The 15,304-nt window shown below is 34.7% G+C and overlaps 1 long non-coding RNA gene across 2 annotated transcripts; it reads left to right on the forward strand.

Moving 5' to 3' along the window:
- Positions 1-12,074: 12,074 nt before the first annotated feature.
- LOC135124265 (uncharacterized) lies at positions 12,075-14,174 on the forward strand. Of its 2 annotated transcripts, XR_010279777.1 has the most exons (5): positions 12,075-12,543; positions 12,593-12,774; positions 12,824-13,174; positions 13,227-13,521; positions 13,574-14,174. It is a non-coding gene; the product is annotated as an uncharacterized LOC135124265 (long non-coding RNA). The 2 variants fall into 2 exon arrangements; XR_010279776.1 differs by having other exon boundaries at positions 12,824-13,521.
- Positions 14,175-15,304: the final 1,130 nt, after the last annotated feature.

Consider the following 15,304-nt stretch of genomic DNA (forward strand, 5'->3'; position numbering starts at 1 on the left):
ACAGTTCTTACAATATTAAGCTCCGCCCCCAGATCTTACAACGAAAAATAATTAGTTACAATTGATATCGGCGCGAGTGAATAGGGTTTAATTTTTTATTTTTTTTTCTTAATAGGTGTAGTTTTTTTTAACAAGATACTTAAAACATAAATATTTAAATGGCTATTTCTTGTAGACAAATATGAATTCTGCATTTAAGCTCCGCCCCCTCCCCACGACGAATAAAAAAATTAAGCGCATTTGACACGGGGCGGGTGGGTGGGGCTTATAAATTGACATTCTTTTCGTAATACACACAGTCTTCATTCAACAATAAAATGTTAAATATATCAAATGGTAAATTTCAGACTAGAATTGTGTTTTAAGTATTATGTCGTTGAAAGAAAACTCTGCACAATAAAACAAAGAAACCAATGATTAAGCCCCACCTACAAGAATTTACAATTTTAAGCATGTTTGAAGTATTTTGTTAAGAAAAAAGAGGCTGAATATAAAAAACTACTGAACTGTAGCGTAAATTGGTAGATCTGGCGACACTGGTAACGTTTCACATGATAATTTCTAATCTTTGTCTTTTTTTAATATATAGAGTTTTTTTTCAACAACAGGATGTTAGACATGTTTTCAGTTTCTTGTTAGGAAAAAAGGACTTCGTATTTCAAGAAAAAGTGGACAAAATATAAGCCCCGCCCACCCACCCCTCCTCAATTGTGATGAATTTTTTATTCATCGTGAGTTGAAGGGTGGCGTTTGGTTGCTAAATCCTCATTTCTCTGCAAGAAATTACCATATGAAATATGTTTTTAAAAGAGATAGAGATTTTGGAATTAAGCTCCGCCCCTCCGTTAAAGACGAATAAAAAATTTCATCACAATTGAGACAGAGGCGGGTGGGTGGGGCTTATATTTTGCCTTTTTTTCTAAATATGCGTTGTCATCTTACTACAACAAGAAACTTAAAACATGTTTAAAATGATAAATTGTTTTAGAGAAATATAAATTTACAATATTAAGCTCCGATCAATACAACCAATAAAAAATTCGTCGGCGCATGTGTATTGGGTTTAATTTTTGATTTCTTTTTCTTAGTATGTGTAGTTTTCTTTCAACAACACTATACTTGAAACATATTTCGATGTTTATTTCTTGTAGAGAAATATGAACTCTCCATTTAAGCTAATTTCAAAAATTTCGATATTTCAACGGTCGATTCTGGAAAAACGGTTGCAGTTATCAAAGAACCGAGGCCGTATTTCAGTTCTCGAGCTCGAAATTAACAAGAAAATGTGTTCAGTTAATTTTCGAAAGTGTCAAAATTTTTCCGAAATTTGAAGAAGGGGGGCATTAAAAAATTTCAATTTTGAAAAAGTTGTCTAAAATATCTAAAAGATGTACGGAATCGTAATCCTAAGGAAATTCCGCGTGAAATAGCACCCAACACGGCCGAAACGGACCAATTTTGAAAAAATCGACAAAAAATTCTGCGATATAGGTCTCGACCTACTCATTCGAAAAACATGAAGGTTTTATTGTTTCAAAGCAAAATTTTTGAAACATCCAGTTGAAAATCAAATCCTAAAAATTGACACTTTTCAATTGGTGTTTCTGTTGAAATAGTAGGAATTTTCGAAGGAATGAAACATAAAATGACTTCCAGGGTTTGAACTGTACAAAAAAAAAAATGGTTTTATGAAATTTTCGAGTGTTCTGGAAAAATGATCCAAAATTTCATAAGGTATTGAAAATTGAAGCTTTTTGAAATGTCTTAAAAAATTACAAAATATTTATGATATTTGATTTCGACGTGCTGATTTGAAGAATGCAGCGTGTTTATGGTCTCGGTACAAAATTTCTGAAATCCGGTTTGAACGTCAAATTTTTTTAAAATTCCAAAATTTTCCAGATTTTAGTTAGGAAATCTGGAAAATGTTTCGGCCAAATATAGCCGAAAATAGCCTTTACAAATTGAGATCTACAATGATATATTTTTGAAAAAAATAGAGGGTGGGTGGGCGGGGTAGTACTTGCAAGTACAAGCTACCGCCAACCCACCCACTTATTTTTTTAAAGAGTATATGATTTGCCAAAATCAGTTTTATCTTAACAAGTACTAGCCTCGCCCACCGACCCTTTATTTTCTTAGAGGATATGTCATTTGCCAAAATCAGTCGTATCTTAGGAACTACAGTACTTCCTAAAAATGATAAAAAATTTCATAAGGTATTAAAAAATTAAGCGTTTATAAAAGTCTTTAAAAAATTGGTCGAAACTTGTTTCAATAGAACTTCCCTTGTTCCTGAAGTAGAATGAAACATAAAAAATAAACACCCAATCAGATTTAGGAATTTAAGTCATTACTGTGGAAATTTCCAATTTAATACCTTCTAAATTTAACAAGTTTTTACAAGATTAATGGAGCCAAATCAGTCTTATCTTAGCAAGTACTAGCCCCGCCCACCCGCCCCCTATTTTCTTAGAGGAAATGTTATCTGCCAAAATAAGTCTTATCTTGGCAAGTACTAGCCCCGCCCACCCGCCCTCTATTTTCTTAAAAGATATGTCATTTGCCAAAATGCTAATATTTGGTAAGATAAGACTGATTTTGGCAAATAACATAATCTTCTGAGAAAATAGGGGGTGGGCGGGCGGGGCTAGTACTTGCTACGATAAAACTGATTTTGGTATCCTCTGAGAAAATAAGGGGCAAATCTAAAAATATGAATGCAATAATAAATCACAAGTAAAAACTCTTCATATTTTGCACATTTTGGGTAGAATTTATTCGGCAAAATTTTGAGATGACGTCATCAATTTCTTGGGGGGAATAAACAAATATATTTGGTTACATATTTACAATAAGGTCAAGATATCTGCAAGATTGCAAAGTATTCATTTTTTGCAATTCTTGATTTATTCAATAAAATAAATTGATTGATTAATTTTTTTTTGAGTCATCCTGTATAAGCAATTCTGAAAAATATGAATGCGTTGATAAATTAGAACTGATCATATTTTGCACATTTTAGATATGATTTATTCGGCAAAATCTGGACGTTTCGTGTCAAAACTCAAGACGGAGTCATAAACTACATGTGTAGGACTATGTTATTTTATACTTAGAATTTAAAACCCATTTACTAATGTACGATTTTGAAGTGACGTCATCACATTATTGGTGGGGATGATTAGACAAATTTTACATGATATTCCTAATATAAACATACAAAATTTGACAACAATCGACCCACTACTTTCGGAAATTATGTGTCTAATAAAAATCCGGGACGGCAGACAGATGGACAGACGGACAGACAGACTGGTGGACAGACGGACAGACAGACAAACGAAAACGGCAGACGTATTCGGAAGCAAAAATCAGACAAAAATTCTACAATATTTGATCTCGACATGCTGATTTGAAAAATATATCGTGTTTATCGTCCCGGACCATAATTTTGAAATGTTGGGTTTGAACATCCACTTTTTAAAAAATCTTAAAATTTTCGACAGTTCAGTTAGCGAAAACTTTTTCGATGAAACGAAGTTGAAAAAATGTATTTAAGTAATTTTCGAAGGAGGTCATCAAATTTTTGGTAGAAACGGTGAGACAAATTTTATGGTTACATAGTTAAAACGTATCTAAAATTTCACAACTGTTAAATCAGTAGTTCCAAAGTAATCAAATCGTCAGAGACAGACGAAACGGGAGAACTACGTTTTCATATCCTAAGATTTACGAATCGTGGAGAAAACATGAAATTATTTTCGATCACTTTGTTATAATTTGCGCTTAAATTGTATTTATAGTCACATTTACAAAAATTATTTTCCTTTTTCTACACAATTTTTAAAGCGTTTGTATTATTTTTTTTTTAATTGTATGGACAATCCTCGGTGTCAACTAGTAAAAAACAGTCAAAAATTCAAGTCCTGGCTGCTTTTTAAGCCATAAATAGTGTTAACTTCGTCACTTCATGTAGATCCAATCAATCACACGTCCTTCCACCCTTCAAAGTCCCCACACACCCCTAATTCTTCCTTATTTTCCCCATTTTTCCTTCCCCCCGCACATCTAAATTGCCCCATTCACCCTAATTCGCCCATATCCATATCAGCCCCCAACAATGCCTCCCACTGGATCAAAGTACCAAACACGCTTTTAGTAATTTGCAGGATTATTGAAATCCATTTCGTGTCGTGTAGGTTTCAAGACGAGTGCCGCCGAGACATGTGTAGGGGCATAAGTGAATTAGGGGGGCGGCGGGGCACGCTTTCCTAATTGATATATTCAAATGACATGTAGCGTGATGCTGTTCGCATGGTAATTCCGCCGCCGCCACAGCCACCAAATGGCATGGAAAAGGGGCACGTGCTCGGGATTACGCAGTAGGTAGCACAATCGAACGCGGGGGCGGCGGGAGGGACAGATTATGGTTAACCGGTGGCAAACAGTATGATTTTGCGTGAGCTTTTTGGATAGATAGTGGGGCGGCGGCATGGAGGATGTTTGTTTTTGGTCGGGTGCATTAGTGGATGTTTGGGAATGTCTGGGGGCGAAATAATGCAAATATCGCGGGGAGCGGAAAGTGTTTTCTATCTTGATGTGAAATATTATAAACATAAGTAACATTTAAGTAAGGTGTTGCCAATTCGTTAATTATCACTATTTGCCAGACGGTTTTTGATGTTCGAATTTTCCGTCCAATTATTTCTTCATTCCCGATTGAAAATGCGCAACTTCCCGCGAAATTGTGGCTATTATTGGCGCCATGTAATTGAAACGTCAGATCCATTCGGTGCAACGAAGGCATCCTGCATCCGGGCATTCGATGGGAGGTATGTTAAAATGCACTTCCGGTTCGTTTGCGAACATTGAGAGAGGAAATAGATGTGCTTCCGTGAATTATGCACTCTCCTTTGTTGTATCCAGAAGCAAAAAACAAAAGCTTGCTGTGATCCGCGAAAGCTTAAAATATTAAATTCCATAAAGCCATGTACTCTCAATGGCTGCAAACGTCGAAAAAATGTCAACTCCATTGTTAACGTCAAGCAACTGCGTCGAATTGAATTCTCAATTACCATTCCGGAATAATCGCACCGCAGTTCTTTGTGGAGCGACTGTTAAAGATTGCGGAGTGAACCACTTTTAGAAATCCCGAGACGTTCCAAGGAGAAGCCGGCGAATTTATGATGACTAGTGGTGTGTTTTAAATTCCTTCAAATCTATCTATGTTATTGCAGACGGTTGGTTGTTTTATTTCAAGGTGGAATTATGTTTGTATTAAACAAAGGAGTCATTGTGTTAAAGTCTAATTAACTGGAATCTATGTTGATGGATTACACTAATTTAGTTTCGTCACGGAATCTTTTTACGATAGTTTATTTTCCCGGCGCCTCCACCATTTTTATCTAAAAATTTAAAACAGGTCAAATTGGTCGGAAAATTGGTCATTCTTATCGGAAATTTTCTTGGGATTACGGTTTTGTGCTTATTTCCGCCATATTTCTGCAAATAACAAAGAAAACTCAGTTTATTCGACAACTTAAACATCCTCAAATCAGTTCTATAAGTCCTTAATAGCTATGCTGGAAATTTGGAAATAAATATTTAGTGATAGAATGTATTATCCCAGCCAGCAATCACTTCAACATTTTTGAAATAAAAGTTTTAAAATTATTTATTGTCCCGGCGCCTCCACCATTTTTATCTAAAAATTTAAAAGAAGTCAAATTGGTCGAAAAATTGGTCATTCTTATCGGAAATTTTCTTAGGATTACGGTTTTGTGCTTATTTCCGCCATATTTTTGCAAATAACGGACAAAACTCAGTTTACTCGACAACTTAAAGATCGTCAAATTAGTTCTATAAGGCCTTAATAGCGTTGCTGGAAATTTGGAAATAAATATTTAGTCATAGAATGTATTATCCCAGCCAGCAATCACTTCAACATTTTTGAAATAAAAGTTTTTAAATTATTTATTGTTCCGGCGCATCCACCATTTTTATCAAAATTTAAAACAAATCACATTGATCGGAAAATTGGCCATTCTAATCGGAAATTTTCTTAAAATTACGGTTTTGTGTTTATTTCCGCCATATTTCTGCAAATAACGGAGAAAACTCAGTTTATTCGACAACTTAAAAATCGTCAAATCACTTCTATAAGGCCTTAATAGTTATGGTGGAAATTTGAAAATAAATATTTAGTGATAGAATGTATTATCCCAGCCACCAATCACTTCAACATTTTTGAAATTAAAGTTTTTAAATTATTTATTGTCCCGGCGCCTCCACCATTTTTATCTAAAAATTTAAAACAAGTCAAATTGGTCGCAAAATTGGTCATTCATATCGGAAATTTTCTTAGGATTGCGGTTTTGTGCTTATTTCCACCACATTTTTGCAAATAACGGAGAAAACTCAGTTTATTCGACAACTTAAACATCGTCAGATCAGTTCTATAAGGGGTTAACAGCTATGTTGGAAATTTGGAGATAAATATTTATTGATAGAATGTATTATCCCAGCCACCAATCACTTCAACATTTTTGAAATTAAAGGTTTTAAATTATTTATTGTCCCGGCGCATCCACCATTTTTATCAAAATTTAAAACAAATCAAATCGATCGGAAAATTGGCCATTCTAATCGGAAATTTTGTTAAAATTACGGTTTTGTGTTTATTTCCGCCATATTTCTGCAAATAACGGAGAAAACTCAGTTTATTCGACAACTTAAACATCCTCAAATTAGTTCTATAAGGCCTTAATAGCTATACCTACTGGAAATTTGGAAATAAATATTTAGTGATAGAATGTATGATCCCAGCCAGCAATCACTTCAACATTTTTGAAATTAAAGTTTTTAAATTATTTATTGTCCCGGCGCCTCCACCATTTTTATCTAAAAATTTAAAACAAGTCAAATTGGTCGGAAAATTGGCCATTCTTATCGGAAATTTTCTTAGGATTACGGTTTTGTGTTTATTTCCGCCATATTTCTGCAAATAACGGAGAAAACTCAGTTTATTCGACAACTTAAACATCCTCAAATCAGTTCTATAAGTCCTTAATAGCTATGCTGGAAATTTGGAAATATATATTTAGTGATAGAATGTATTATCCCAGCCAGCAATCACTTCAACATTTTTGAAATAAAAGTTTTAAAATTATTTATTTTCCCGACGCCTCCACCATTTTTATCTAAAAATTTAAAAGAAGTCAAATTGGTCGGAAAATTGGTCATTCTTATCGGAAATTTTCTTAGGATTAGCGTTTTGTGCTTATTTCCGCCATATTTTTGCAAATAACGGACAAAACTCAGTTTATTCGACAAACTAAAGATCGTCAAGTTAGTTCTATAAGGCCTTAATAGCCATGCTGGAAATTTGGAAATAAATATTTAGTGATAGAATGTATTATTCCAGCCAGCAATCACCTCAACATTTTTGAAATTAAAGTTTTTAAATTATTTATTATCCCGGCGCCTCCACCATTTTTATCTAAAAATTTAAAACAAGTCAAATTGGTCGCAAAATTGGTCATTCTTATCGGAAATTTTCTTAGGATTGCGGTTTTGTGCTTATTTTCGCCACATTTCTGCAAATAACGAAGAAAACTCAGTTTATTCGACAACTTAAACATCCTCAAATCAGTTCTATAAGGCCTTAATAGCTATACTGGAAATTTGGAAATAAATATTTAGTGATAGAATGTATTATCCCAGCCAGCAATCACTTCAACATTTTTGAAATAAAAGCTTTTAAATTATTTATTGTCCCGGCGCCTCCACCATTTTTATCTAAAAATTTAAAACAAGTCAAATTGGTCGCAAAATTGGTCATTCTTATCGGAAATTTTCTTAGGATTAGGGTTTTGTGCTTATTTCCGCCATATTTTTGCAAATAACGGACAAAACTCAGTTTATTCGACAACTTAAAGATCGTCAAATTAGTTCTATAAGGCCTTAATAGCGTTGCTGGAAATTTGGAGATGAATATTTAGTGATAGAATGTATTATCACCGCCAGCAATCACTTCAACATTTTTGAAATTAAAGCTTTTAAATTATTTATTGTCCCGGCGCCTCCACCATTTTTCTCTAAAAATTAAAAACAGGTCAAACTGGTCGGAAAATTGGTCATTCTTATCGGAAATTTTCTGAGGTTTTGCGCTTATTTCCGCCTATTTTTGCAAATAACGGAGAAAACTCAGTTTATTCGACAAATTAAACATCGTCAAATCAGTTCTATAAGGGCCTAACAGCTATGTTGGAAATTTGGAAATTGATATTTAGTGAAGGAATGTATTATTCAACTCAGCAATCACTTAAACATTTTTGAAATGAAAGTTTTAAATTATTTATTGTTCCGGCGCCTCCACCATTTTAATAGAGTTTTAAATAATTTTTTGTCCTGTCCATTTTTATAGAAAAATAAGTAAATTAGTTGAATTCGTGTGAAAAATAGTCATTATTGCCGAAATTTGCCTCATAATTACGGCTCAGTACGTATTGACACGAAAAAACTTCGAAAAAAGACACATTTGAAGTATAAATTAAAGTCGCTTAAATCAGACCGACAAGACATTTTTTGCTCAAATTTGTAAATTAGAATTAATTACTGTCCCGCGATTTCCACCATTTTTTGGAAAAAAATCAATATTATTGGAAATACGCTAAAATGTAAATGCAGGCTTTTAAGATATAAGATCTTTTAAAAATTCTACAGAGATCATGGTATTTTTGTTAACGATTGATTTGTTCTACACAACTTCAGGGAAACTGTGTAGCCACAAATTATAAAAAAAGTTGTGTTTACCAAGGAATAATACGTCTATCAGAGAAAATAATTGGAAGCCGATATGGCTGTTCGTTTTCGAAATATTCGAATTTTTAAAATATCACAAAATTTGTCATATATTGTTCTTCTAATTTTGAAAAGATCGTAGGAATTTTCGACGAACTAAAGCCGTTAAAAATTTTGGAGACCGAAATCAACAAATTCGTAATTTTCGACAGTGATCGAGGAAAGTAAAAAATTCCATATAAAAGTCAAAAATTGAAAAAATCAAGCAGTTGGCGATGTTACCCAAAAAAGCACAAAAAAAGCCTGGGAAAGGGACTTCCACCTGCTGAATCAGAAAACTTAGTGTGTTGAAGGTCCTGGGTCAGTTTACCGGCAAATATCGAAAGTCCCGAAGAAATTGCAGCATTTTTTAAGAACTGAATTGTTTAGCACAACTCCGGGGAAACTAGGTAGTAAAAAATTATGAAAAAATCTTGTATTAGAGAAAATATTAAGAAGTCTATATGACTGTTGGTTTTCCAAAAATTTATGTTCAAAATCCACTTTTTAAAATACCTCAAAATTTGTCAAAGAGAGGGTTGGTGGGCGGGGCTAGTACCTGCTAAGAAAGACAAATGACATATCCTCTAAGAAAAGAGAGGGTGAGTGGGCAGTGCTAATACTTGCCAATATAAGACTGATTTTGCCAAATGATGACCCTTTACCCTTCATTTTCTTAGAGAGTAAGTCATTTACCGAAATCGGTCTTATCTTAGCAGGTACTAGCCCTACCCTAAAATTGTGTTTTTGAAAAACCTGCCGAATAATTCACAAAAATGGTAGGATCTAGATCTCGACTATTCGAAAACAAAGTTTCGGAATAGTCCTTTGAAATTCAGCTTTTCAAAAAACCTTAAAAACTAACAATTCTTTGGACGATTCTCGAGAAATGATAGGAGAAAGGTCAAAATGCATATCTGCTATTTGTGTTGAAAAAGTGGAGCTTTTGGCGAAGTTGTGCAAAAATTACAGAAAACTATGCGGAGACTTGGACGTGCTGAATCAGAAAATGTAGTGCGATGAAGACCCTGGCAAAAATCGAAAATCCCGGAGCAATCGTAGCAATTTTGATAAGGAGTGATTTGTTTAGCGTAACTACGGGAAAACTAGGTAGTCAAAAATTCTGAAAATAGTCGTGTTTACTCGAGAATAAGAAATCTGATTATCAGAGAAAATATACATTTTTTAAGGACTGAATTTTGAAAAAGTGAAGCCGTGAGTAGCTTCTGGAAGTCAAAATTAATAACAAACATTTTTTAGTAACTTTCGACTGTGCTCGGAAAAAGTTCAAAAACTGTATATCTGCTATTTGGATTGAAAAATCGAGCTTTAAACGAAGTTGTCCAAAAAAAGTTCAAAACACTATGGAAAGTAGGCTTCGACGTTCTCATTCAGAAAATATAGTGTGTTGAAAACCCTGGGCAATGATTAAAGGCAAAAATCGAAAATCCCGGGACCATCCCAGCATTTTTATTAAGGACTGATTTGTTTAGGAAAACTGGCTAGCCAAAAATTATGAAAAAATTCGTTTTTACCCAGGAATAATCGTAAGTCGATAAGGCGATTAGTTTTCGAAATATTCCGATCTTAGTGAAATTTTCATTTTAGGAATTCTAGAAAAGTGGAAATTTCTGGAATAAAACCATAAGAAACTTCTGGAAGTCGTAATCAACAAAAGAAATTTTTGTAATTTTCAATAGTAATCAGTAATAAGATTTAAAAAACTTCATACTATTGGTATTGAGGATTATTTTTAATTGAAATTTTTGAGGATTATTGTACAATGCTTCATTGTTTTTTGAACAGCAGTTTTTTTATTGTGTATTATTTATTTTTAATTGCCTCCACCTAGTTGGTCTGAAAATAAGTCACACTAATTGAAAGTTTTCTCAAGCAATAAAGTAAAGTTTGGCAAACTAGTTGGAAAATGGATCGGAAAAGTATAGTTTCCTCTAAAATATATTTTCAGATGCAGAACTTTTTCAAGAAATTGTGAAATGATTTTAATTTTCCCGGCGCCTCCACCATTTTTACAAAAATAAAATCGTAAAGTTTTCCACGAAAGCTATTAAAAACTTTTGGAGGTCGAAACCAACAAGACATTTTTTTGGTAATTTTCGACAGTGATCGAGGAAAGTCAAAAATTGCATATAGAAAGCACAAAAAATTATGGGAAGTAAGCTTCGACGTGCTGAATCAGAAAATATAGAGTGTTGAAAGTCCAGGGCTAAGTTTACCAAATTTACAACCAAGTATGGAAAACCCCGGCACAATGTCGCATTTTTGTTAACGACTGATTTGTTTAACACAACTTCGGGAAAACTGACTAACCAAAAATAATGAAAAAAATCACGTTTACCCAGGAATAATACGCCTATCAAAGAAAAATACTCGTAAGTCGATAAGGCGATTGATTTTCGAAATATTCGATGTTTCGTTTTGGCGATTCTAGAAAAATGAAACCGTAAGAAACTTTTAGAGATCGAAATCAACACAAGAAATATTTGTAATTTTCAACAATAAAAATTTTACAAATTCACACTATTGGTATTGAGAATTATTTTTAAATGAAATTTCTGAGGATTATGTGCTTTACTGTTTTTTGAACAACAATGTACATTTTTTGTTCTTATTTACCTTCACCATTGTGCACGAAAAAATTGTAATTTATCGACTCGGTCTGAAAATATGTCAGGCTAATTGAAAATTTTCTCAAGCTACAAAGTAAAGTTTGCCAATCTGGTTGGAAAATTGGCCAGAGAAGTGTATTTTCCTCTAAAATATATTTTAACATGCAGAACTATTCCAACAATTTGTAAAATAATCTAATTTTCCCGGCGCCTCCACAATTTTTACAAAAAATTAAAGCGTTAAAATTGTTCAAAAATCTTTCTTAGCAGGTACTAGCCCCGCCCACCCACCCTCTCTTCTTAGAGGATATGTCATTTGCAAAAATCAGCCTTGTAATAACAGGTACTAGCCCCGCCCACCCACCCGTTTTTTTCTTCGAAGGTACGGCATTTGTCAATATCAGTTTTATCTTAGCAAGTAGTAGCCCCGCCCCCCGCTCTTTATTTTCTCAGAGTAAAAATAAGGCAAGCACAGGGCCCCCAAAATTCTTTCACATAGTTAAAATAAAGACACCAAGGGGCCCTAACACTGTTTTAAGCTTCGTCAGTAGCAAACCAAAATAAGTCTCCAAGATTTGGTCAAAAAAACAACACTATACTCAGGATCACGAAGCAATGCGTACACGTCATGGATGACGTAGATCCGTTACCAACACTAAATCAAAAATACGCGCCGCAATACGTGGCAATACGGATCAAAATCGATCAATTTGGGGGAAATTATATTGGTACGACTGATAGCGAAACATATGCTAAAGTTTTATCGATTTCACAAGTGTCATTGGTGTCAACTTTGGTTATGTTGTGTTATTGTTTGATTTTTCGCGTTTTTCTACTTTTCTGCTCGTGTAATCGTATCAGTTCTTTTCAGAACTATAACAGTTCTTTATAGAACTCCAAGTTAACTGTCCTGTACCGTGGTACGTGTCGCTTGCTTGAACGTAAACATTCCACCATGCCGAAGCCCTTGCACAAAGATGTAAAGCAAATGGACGATAATTTAGTGGACTATTTTGCTAAAGAACGCGATAGCGGGGAACCTCTTTTACCACTAACAGCTGTTCAAGACGTAAGTAGGTGTATTTTATTACAATTACTAATGCAGTCACATTGTACAGAGGGTTGCTGCTGCTCTGGGTGTATGTGTGCGAACAGTGAACTCCGTGGTACAACAAATAAAAACCGGAGAAGGTGTACATTCTCCCAAGAAATAGAGACCCCCGAACAAAGCAAGTGTGTGATATTAGCACTTCGGAGCAGTGTGCTATTCGAGAATGCTTATATGGAATGGTCGAAGAAAGTATGAATTTGATGCGCACGCCTTATAGATACTAACGACTATTTTACAGAAATACATGTTACACGATCGCCATTAATTGATTGCTTGAAGGAGAAACATATATTTGAGGGTTCTGTGAGCTCGTTAAGAAAAATTTTACATTCTCAATTGGGTTTCGTTATTCGCCAACCAGTGTACGGAAGCGTCTTATGGAATTACAACATGTTGTTCATGCAAGAACCAAATTCTTACGTGAATACATGCACAATCAGCAGAACCCAAATTCTTTGCCATGTGTATGTCTTGATGAAACATGGATATTTGAAAATGGTTCGGTAGTTAGGTCATTGCAAGACGATAGTGTCATAAGTATCAGGATGTTCAAAATAGAAGGGAAAATTTAGTAATGTGTCAGTTTCACGTTGGTTATTTATTCTTCTCACTATATTTTAGGTATATTGTATTACATGCAGGTACAAGCAATGGATTTATTGATGAAGCAGCGCTAGTATTTTCTTCTAATACCAAAAATCCAGACTATCATGGCGAAATGAATCAACAGAATTTTCTCAAGTGGTTTCAATTGCTCATGAACCTTGAAGAACCATCACAGATTATTATAGACAATGCAAGCTACCACAGTACCTTTGCAAACAAATGTCCCAGTGGTTCATGGAAAAAAGCAGAAATTCGTGAATGGCTTTAACAACATGACATAAGTTCAGATTCACAGCTGTTAAAAACGGAACTTCTTCATTTGGTTGCACAGTAATGCATATACTATTCTCTATCGTTTCATTTAAAATATCATGTTTTTCAGAAATAAACCTCCAAAAACGTATGTTGCCGTGAATTGGGCCAACAGAATGGCCATAGAGTATTGCGATTGCCGCCATATCATTGTGTGTTTAACCCTATAGAAAATATTTGGGGAATTACTACAAATTTTTATTCCAAACACATTGGGCGTGATGGTTATGGTCAAAAAATTCCGTGGAAATGTGGAAAGAAGCGTTAGCACATGTCACGCCCACAATGTGGAAAAATACTGTTGACCATATGAATAAAATAATACGGGAGTGGTGGGAACGGGAATTAGTATTTGACCGTGAAGAGATTGCGCCGTTTATAATCGACATTAACGAAGATTCACATTATAGTTTTAGTGATTATGACAGTGAAGATTCTAATACTGCAGAGGGCATTCAGCCACTGTAACATGTAGGTTATTTTCCATTACCATCCTAATTGATTGTACTAGCGGCATGTTCTGCTGATGTCTTTTATAATCACACTATCACTTCACTGGCCAAATATACAAATCACTGGTCAGACGACGACGTTGTGCAACATGCATACTTATTATTGTTTATACTTTACTTTTGTATCTATTCCATGTCAATAAAGTAACTTATTCTGTAGATGTGACGTGCCTATTGTGGCATTGAAGACGGTAAGCATATTTCTCTAACTTGAAGCCTGTCATAACTGTTCAATGCTGTCTGTTTGAGACGTATGTTAACATTCTCGTTGGTAGCTTTAAGTACAGTATGAAGCCTTGTACCACCCCCCAAGTATGTGTTTAACACCCAATTGTCAGCAGTTTTTACCAGCAGTCAATGCAAAAATGAACGTTCTTAAAGCCAGTCATTCACGTTCCAACACCGGGGTACGATTGTATTGGATACAACTGCTGTACAATTCTGCTGAAAAGCAGCAGTACACACACGTTACGACCTTGCAGTTAAAAATTTGCGATCGTGGTGGCAACATGTCCGAAGAAAATGGACTTTTATACCTGCTTTCACGGTTTGTATAACATACACTGTCCCCACACGATTAAGTTTCCAACCAATACAACACGATTGTACTGCTCCAGACAGACTTGTTCACCAACCGTCCACATCCAACCGATTTGCTTGATCGCATACACAGATGTTCGAAAACACTTCAATTTTGTCATATCCTACACAATTGTACCGCGGCGTTGGAACGTGAGTGGCAGGCTTCAGTGACTAGGAACACGTGAAAGGGGTTACAGTCGTGATCTTTCCTGTGCCTGAGTTTGTAATTCATAGCGTCTATGCAGCCTGCAGCATGCCCTTGTATGCTGAAACACTGCAAGTGTAGCTTATTTCTAAACTGTTGCTTCACACTAACGGTCTTCTCATGCTATAATCATAAATAGAACAAACCAAAACAATAACAAGCCGACATGTTTGTTGACAGTTTTCAAACCGATTCATTTGTATGATAAACGTAGTAGACGCATGACGTCATACAGAGTCCGTGACGTGTACGCATTGCTTCGTGATCCTGACTATAGGAGCCTCCAAGACTGTATTGAAAAAATGAGTTTTTGAAAAACTTGCATAATAATTCACAAAAATTGTAGGATTTAGATCTCGACAATTCGAAAAAAAGTCGTTTTGAAATTGAGCTTTTCAAAAAAGCTTAAAAATTGATAATTCGTTGGACGATTCTCGAAAAATGGTAGGAGAAAGATCAAAATGCATATCTGCTTTTTGTGTTGAAAAAATGGAGCTTTTGG

The sequence above is a fragment of the Zophobas morio genome, unplaced genomic scaffold, assembly GCF_036711695.1.
Source record: "Zophobas morio isolate AGI-343-1 ecotype UQ-CSIRO unplaced genomic scaffold, CSIRO_AGI_Zmor_V1 ptg000007l, whole genome shotgun sequence".
Classification (NCBI taxonomy): domain Eukaryota; kingdom Metazoa; phylum Arthropoda; class Insecta; order Coleoptera; family Tenebrionidae; genus Zophobas; species Zophobas morio.